Source organism: Chiloscyllium punctatum, chromosome 18 (genome assembly GCF_047496795.1).
Source record: "Chiloscyllium punctatum isolate Juve2018m chromosome 18, sChiPun1.3, whole genome shotgun sequence".
Classification (NCBI taxonomy): domain Eukaryota; kingdom Metazoa; phylum Chordata; class Chondrichthyes; order Orectolobiformes; family Hemiscylliidae; genus Chiloscyllium; species Chiloscyllium punctatum.
This window is the reverse complement of record NC_092756.1, coordinates 96,619,706-96,627,935: the sequence shown is the minus strand read 5'-3', so window position 1 is coordinate 96,627,935 and position 8,230 is coordinate 96,619,706. Positions and strand designations below refer to the sequence as shown.

Here is an 8,230-nt window from a genome sequence, read left to right as displayed (position 1 = left end):
TTTTGTTTTGTTTTCAGGATAAAAGCAGCTCAGGGAGGTAGCTGAAGGTTAATGTTTGAAGGTCGGAGCTATAAAATCAGTTTTATTGAGTTTCACATCACCTCTCATCCTGTGTTCAATTCCATACAAAATTTATCCTTGATCCCACAATATTTTAGCCTTGCTCAACCTTATGATTGAAGAGATTTATCTTTAATAAAACTTAAACTTTTATTTCTCCCTGTCTTTATAAACTTTGTATGTACTTTTTAAATAACAATTTGGACTTTTTTTTGCAGTTGAAATTGGAGCTGGATTTGATGTTCTGAACTTTTCCCTCTCGCCACTTTGTGTTGAATATTCCAAACTTTGGCCTTAATTTCCCCCCTCCCCTCCGCCTCTTTGTAACCATGTGAGCCCAGCCTCCCTCCTACTTCCGCTTGTCTTGCAAATCAGGAGTCCAACATCGGACCCTCGACCCATCCTGGTGTCAGTAACTGAAAATAAATGTTGGGAATCTGATTCTGGATTAACACAACAGCCTCGGGAAGATCCGTTCAGAATTGCCAAGCGCTTCAGCCTGGAACATACAAGTAAGCCAGCAATTTGTTTTTAACAACAGCAATTGCACACATTTAACATAATCTTTCCCAGATTTGGGGGAGCTGAGTGATGGGGTTCCGTATCAGGGAGGTAATGGGTGTACAGGCAGGATTAGTAAAGGACGGGGGTGGAGATGGTATTTAATCTGTAAACTCTGCCCTAGTTCAAAGCCTGTTGCTGGGTTTGGTTTGGGGGGGAATCTCTAAACAAAAGTTCAAGCCTAACTTGATTGTTTCAGTAAATTGTACAGACGGGCAGGGACTGTGACGGATTTCTGCTGTTTTTCATTTTTTTATTTCGAGGCAGGGAAAGATATAGAGAGAGGGAGAGGCTGTTTTGTTCAGTCCCACAGTCCAGGGCTGTGATGATTTAACGAACACAGATTACTTCCCCAGCCTCATCCTCCTGCAAGGAACTTTTCAGTCAGATTCAGGGGTTCGGTAGGGAGAGGGGCAGCCACGAATTCGGGGGTGGAGGGGGATTTCTAAAAATGACAAAAACAAAATCCTGCCACTAACATTCCATCGCGGAAGACCACGTCTATTTTGGTGGAGTTTGTTTTTCAGAAAACTTCACATCGCCGCTCAGCCTCGGACCGAGGAACTGTCCCTTTCACCTACAATGTCGGAGGCGCGGGCAGGCAGTTTGAGCACAGCAAGATCCCATTGGCGCAGCAATGCCATCAGTCACATGCTACCAGATTGTTTATCTGTGATGGAGATTGGAGGATGACTCTTTGTGAAGATGTATCCCTTCGAAATGACCATAGGCTTATTTTAGTTTTACATCCACTTGAAGGACTACTGTAGCTACTGATGATGCAGTTGAAGGATGAGGGGCTTTAGTTGTGGGGAAAGAGGAGGGAGGAGATTGTGCCTCTTGGAGTTGGTTAAAGAGTAAGTTTTTTTTCAGAATTATTGAATGCCTACAGTGTAAAAACATTTGGCCCAACTCCGATCCTCCGAACAGTCTCCCACCCAGATTCCCCATCCCTATTTCCATGACTAACTACTTAATCTTACACATCCCTGAACACTATGGGGCAATGTAGCATGGCCAAGTCATCAAACCTGCACATCTTTGGATTGCGGGAGGTGACATTGGAGGAGGTCACCATACACAAGAAGCTAAAAGGTTGTGGTTGATCCGTGAACTCTCCTTATAGAACAAGGAGGTTATATTTTAACTGTATAAAATTTTGGTTATCCCACAGCTGCAACAGTATGTGCAGTTCTGGAATCCACAAGGGGTGTGTTAACACTGGAGAGGGTGCAGAGGAGATTTGCCAGGATGTTGCCTGGGCTGGAGAGTTTGTGATGATGCGAGATTGGACAGACTGGGGATTTTTTGGAATCATGGAATCCCTACAGTGCAGAAGCAGTCTACTCAGTCTGCATCGACCCACCGAAGAGCATCTCCTAACCCAGACTCACCCCCACCCTATCCCTGTAAACCTTCATTTCCCAAGGCCAATCCACGTAATTGCACATCCTTGGACACCACAGGCAATTTAGCATGGGCAATCCACCCTGACGTGTACATCTTTGGACTGTGGGAGGAAACCGGAGCACCCGGAGGAAACCCACGTGGATGCAGAAGGTGCAAACTGCACACAGAAGTCGCCTGAGGGTGGTATTGAACCCAGGTTCCTGGCACTGTGAGGCAACAGTGCTAACCACTCAGGAGGCAGAGGAAGCTGAGAAGGAGACATGACTGCGATGTGTAAAATGAGGGGTATGGATACAGTAGACAGGAAGGAACTGTCCCCCTTGGTGAGGGGATCAATAACCAACGGGCATAGATTTAAAGGACGGGGCAGGGGGGTTAAAAGGGATGTGAGGAAAACATTTTCTCACCCAGAGGGTGGTGGGTATCTGAACTCACTGCCTGTAAGCGTGGGAGAGGCAGAAACCCTCAACATTGAAGAAATATTTAGATGTGCATTTGCAATAACCAGGCATACAAGGCAATGGGCCAAGTGCTGGATAATGGGATTGGAATAGTTAGGTGGTGGTTTTTGACCAGTACAGATGAGATGGGCTAAAGGGTCTTTTTCTGTGTTGTAGACATCTATCACTCTATAACCCCTTGTGTCCTGTATCATAAGTCTATAAGGTCATGAAGGCTAGCGATGTTTGAGAAGATTTGTAGCTGAGGTTGATAAGTATGTAAGTTAGCTCACTGAGCTGGAAGGTTTGTTTTCAGACGTTTCGTCACCATGACTAGGTAACATCATCAGTGAGAGTCCTGGTGAGAGTACTCTCACTGATGATGTTACCTAGTCATGGTGATGAAACGTCTGAAAACAAACCTTCCAGCTCAGTGAGCTAACTACAGGGCTGGGAGAGCCTTCATGGTTTTTATTTATTAACCAATATGCACTTTTTAATAAAGTTGTATTATTGTAGTTATGTGTTAGTTGCAAGTTTGTTATTTGTTTGGATTGCAGACATAGACACATGAACGGAATGGGACTAGATTGGGTTCAGGTATCTAGTCAGTATGGATGAGTTGGTCCAAAGGGTGTGTCTCCATGCTGTACAGCTATATGATTGTAACAGAGGGGGTGCACAGAGGGATAGAAGCCAAGAGTGGGCAATAGTAATGGGTCTAAATAAGGAATAGGAACTAGCGCAGGCTTGGTGGGCTGAAGGGCCTGTTCCCATGCTGTATTTTATTGGATATATGAAAAGAACATCCATGAACACCAACTAGCCACTAAACGCCATGACCAGCTGTCCCTACTGGCCACACACACAGATGACAAGGACCACAAATTCGACTGGGGCAACACAACGATCATAGGACAAGCTAGACAGAGGACAGTCAGACAACTTCTAGAAGCATGGAATTCATCCATGGATGCCATCAACAAGCATATAGGCCTTGCCCCGATATACCAGCCATTACAACGAACAACCAGAAACAGCAGGAACCAAGCCAAATAAATTCTAGAAGACACAGTATAGCAGCGCTTCACAGGAGGATCCAGAGCCCTGAAGGTGTCACCGAGACAGGGGACGAAACATCTGCAAATCAACCTCCCAGCTCAGTGAACATACCCATAACCACAACAACGGGACAATCTTTCCACAAACCTTGAAAAGAGGCAGGATTGGAGTTTACAAGAATGCAAGGGATCTCCTTGAAATGTAAATAAAAATTCTAACAGGTCTAGACAGGGTAAACACAGGAAGGGTGTTCCTGATGACCAGGGAGTCTAGAATCAAAGGGTCATAGTCTAAGTCAGTAGGTGTGAGGCTGGAAAAACACAGCAGGTCACGCAGTATCCGAGGAGCAGGGAAGTCAACATTCCTGACAAAGGGTTTCAGCCCAAAACATTGACTCTCCTGCTCCTCGGATGCTGTCTGACCTGCTGTGCTTTTCCAGCTTTATACGTATTCACTCTGGTTTCCAGTATCTCCAGTCCCTACAGTCTCCAGGTCACAGTCTAAGGATACAGGGTAGACCAGTGGGACTGAGGTGAGGAGAAATGTCTTCACCCAGAGAGCAGGGAGCCTGGGGAATTCTCTGCCACAGAAACAGCCAAAGTGTTGAATGTTTTCAAGAAGGAGTTAGATATAGCTCTTAGGGCTAAAGGGATCAAAGGAGAGCGGAGGAGATGGGTGCGGAAAAAGCAGGAATAGGGATGATCAACTTTGGTCCTATAGAATGGTGGGGCGGGCTGAATGGCCTCTTCCTGCTGTTGTTTTCTATGTTTGTCCTTCAATCTGGTCCCAATTTCAGAAGGTGCTATCCAAAGGAGCTTTGGTGAATTGCTGCAGTGCATCTTGTAGATGGTACACACTGCTGCGACTGAGCATCGGGGGGGTGGGGGGAGTGGATGTGGTGCCAGTCAGGCAGGCTGCTTTGTCCTGGATCGTGTCAAACTGGGAGTCGGAGTCATAGTCACAGAGATGTACAGCTCGGAAACAGACCATTCAGTCCAATTCATCCATGAAGGCCAGATATCCTAAATTAATCTAGTCCCATTTGCCAGCATTTGGCCCATATCCCTCCAAACCCTTCCTATTTATATACCCATCCAGATGCCTTTTAAATGTTACAATTGTACCAGCCTGCACCACTTCCTCTGGCAGCTCTTTCCATACATCTTGTGAAAATGTTGCCCCTTAGGTCCCTTTTTACATCTTTCCCCTTTCATCCTAAATTTATGCCCTCTAGTTTTAGACTCCCCCACTCCAGGGAAAATACCTTGTCTATTTACCCTATTCATGCCCCTCATGATTTTGTAAACCTCTATAAGGTCACCCCTCAGCTTCAGACTCTCCTGGGAAAACAGCCCCAGCCCATTCAGCCTCTCCCTGTAGCTCAGGTGTTGAAGGGCCAAATGGCCGACCCCGTTCCTATTTCCCACATTACATTTTTGTCACTCCCTACTCGGTAACTGGGTATCAGCACCTGTACCCTAAAAATAATGCTGACGGGTCTGGATGGGGTGGATGTGGAGAATCTGTCATCATTTCAAAATAAGTGGTTTCCCATTTAATAAAGAGATTTAAATATTCTTCTCTCAGAAGATCATGTGTCTTTAGAATGCTTTCTCACAGTGGTGGGGACGCTGTGTTTTTGAGTATTTTTGACGCTGAGGTAGATTAAGTGGGCGAAAATATATCAGAGATAAGTGGGAATGAGCTGTGATCTTAATGGACAGCACAGCTTGAGGGGCAGAGTGGCCTACTTCAACTCCCAATGAGCACACAGCAGGGTATGGACTGCACTGAATGACTAAGGTGTTCCCTTTAATAGTACGAAGGTCAATTGCACTCTTTTCTCACCCCTGGACTTGGTCTTGGGGAGTAAATATTGGAGAATATCCAAGGAGACTGTACTCCAAAAGTAGCCAGTGCCTTCAGAATGTATGTAGCAGCGGAAAAGGAGGGAGTAACCTGTGAATTCCCTTTTGGCACAGGACACTCTTACGCAGTTTGGACATGAATAAACAGATGAAGTGAGACTAGCAGTAAAATAAAAGGCAGACTACGCATTGCAGCTCCATAACATGTGTCATGTCCAGCTCTCTCCCTTTCTCTCTCCATGCGATGCAGAGAGGCGCTGGACCAGGGGTCACGAGGCAACAATGCAGGCTGGCTGTTCTGCCACAGAAGGCTTCACTGGGGGATGGTGGTGGAAAAATCCACCTTTATTGACACTTGTTCGAGGAGAGTTCACTGGGTCCTCTATTAAGCTTTGTTCTGTCCTCAGACTCTGGCTGCTTTAACAGGAACAGCACCGTCACAGCTCTGATTGGAACCTCCTGGTTTCGATGAACTAACACAGCGATGGTGTGCATTTGTGTAGCACCCACCACGTAATTGAATATTCCAAGACAATATAACAGGGGGTATAGATAGGGTGAATGGTAAATGTCTTTTTCTTAGGATGGGGGAGGATTGGATTTCAAGAATAGGGGGCACATTTTTAAAGTAAGGAGAGAGATTTTAAAAAGATGAAGGACAATTTTGTTTTACATAGAGGTTGGTTCACCTGTGGAATGGGCTTCCTGGGGAAGTGGTGGATGCAGATACAGTTACAACATTTAAAAGACATTTGGATAAGTACATGAATAGGAAAGGTTTGGAGGGATATGGGCCAAGCGGGACTAGTTTAGTTGGGGATTATGTTCACGTGGACTGGTTGGACCCAAGGGGCTGTTTCTGAGCAGTGAGACTCTGTGATTTCCGACAACGGTTGCCAAAGAAAGTTTGACGCTGAGTCACAGAAGGAAATATTAGGAGAGAGGACCAAAAGCTTGGCCAAGGAAGATGAGGGGGAGTGGGAGGGTGGGTAAGATGGGTGTAGAGAGCCGTGGGTGAGAGAATTCTATAGTGCCATGCACCCAGCGTCGCAATTATCCATTACGCTGCTAATAATTGTACCATCTCCTTTGAATGTCTGCTCACTACTTAATTTACTGAAACTGGAAATACCTCTTCTGCTGACAAGTGGGTGGATCTGGGTGGGTTGCTCTTCGGAGGGTCAGTGTGGACTCGATGGGCCAAATGGCCTGCTTCAACACTGTAGGGATTCTATGGTTGCTGATTCCTCTGCCGATGTTCTAATGGGTCAGAGTGTTGGGAGTTCTGTGTTTAGTCAGAAAAATAACGCTCCCACTGATGGTGAAGCCCATTGCAATGGGTCAGGAGGAAACTCTCCTTTCTCTACAGAATCATAAAAAGTTTGCTTTCTTTGCTAATGAGAGATTTCCCCAGGCATGGCGCGTTTATGTACTGATCCACACAGGTTAACATCTCAGTGAGCACAATGGAATTAATGTACATTTCAGCACATAGTCAGTGGAGGGTATTATTTCAGGGACAGTTTTAGTTTCCCTCACTGGATGTGGACATCACAGGCTAGGCCAGCATTTAAGACCATAAGACATAGGAGTGGAAGTAAGGCCATTTGGCCCATCGAGTTCACTCCGCCATTCAATCATGGCTGATGGGCATTTCAACTCCACTTACCCGCGCTCTCCCCGTAGCCCTTAATTCCTTGTGACATCAGGAATTTATCAATCTCTGCCTATCCCTATTGCCCATTGTTGCCCATCAATCTCTGCCCATCCCTAATTGCCCAGAGGGTAGTTAAGAATAAACCACGTTGCTACGGGTCTGGAGTCAGGCCATACCTGGTGAGGATGGCAGCTTCCTTCCCTGAAGAGCATTAATGAACCAGATGGGTTTTTCCAACAATTGACAAAGGATTCATGATCATCATCAGACTCTTAATCCCAGATTTTTATTGAATTCAAATTCCACCATCTTCCATTTAAGAATGGAGGGGCTCGGGGGAGGAAGGGAGAGGCTTGGGAGGGTGGGGGGATTGGAGGGGCTGGGGGTGGAATGGTGGGGAGCTGGGGGTAATGGAGGGCCTTGGTGGGGGGGGGGGAATGGAAGAGCTAAGGGAGTGGGAGTGGTGGGGCTCAGGGCGGAGGGAATGGAGGGGGTCGGGGGGAATGGTGGAGCGGTGGAAGGGAATGGTTGGGTGCCAGGGGGAATGGAGGGGCTGGGGAGGAGCATGGTGGGGCACGAGGGAGGGGATATGGAGGGGCTTGTGGGGGGAATGGAAGGACTGGGGATAAATGGGTCTCGGGGAGGGGGGGGGGGTTTGGAGCGGTGGAGGGAATAGAGCGGCACAAGGTGGGGTGGGGGAATGATGAGTGTTGGGGGGGTGTGGGGAGGGGAGCGGAGGAATGGAGGGGCCCTGGGGGGGAGGGGAGCGAATGGAAGTGCTTGTGGTGTGGGGGGGGTGGTGGGGAACAGAATGAAGGGGCTCATGGGAGGTGGGGAAATGGAGGGGCTGGGGTGGGAAAAAGGAGTTTTGGTGATGAGGTCAGGGACTGTTGGGCATGGAGGAGGGGGCTGGAGTGGGTGAAAGGTTTGGAAGTGAATGAAGGGTTTGGGGTGGAGGATGGGGTCAGGGATATTTGGACAAAGGGAGTGAGGGGCTATGTAGGGCAGGGGATAGGGTGCGGCTGGTGTTGAAGGAAGGTCCAGAGATGAGGTAAAAGATACCTGAAATTCTCTGGGAGATGTGAGCTGGGGTAATTGCTCATGTGTTTCAGTGTGATCCGTGCTGGGCTGTAGTGTGCACACACTCAGACAGGAACAGATCTGTTATTAAT

General features: G+C 47.3%; 1 protein-coding gene across 1 annotated transcript in view; it reads left to right on the top strand.

Annotated features, from left to right (window-relative positions):
• Nucleotides 1-427: 427 nt before the first annotated feature.
• The window catches only part of tspan4b (tetraspanin 4b), a 48,855-nt gene continuing 41,052 nt past the window's right edge, over nucleotides 428-8,230 (top strand). The window contains exon 1 of the mRNA XM_072588862.1: nucleotides 428-572. The gene's annotated coding sequence lies outside the window, so the exon portion shown is untranslated. The remainder of the gene's footprint in view (nucleotides 573-8,230) is intronic.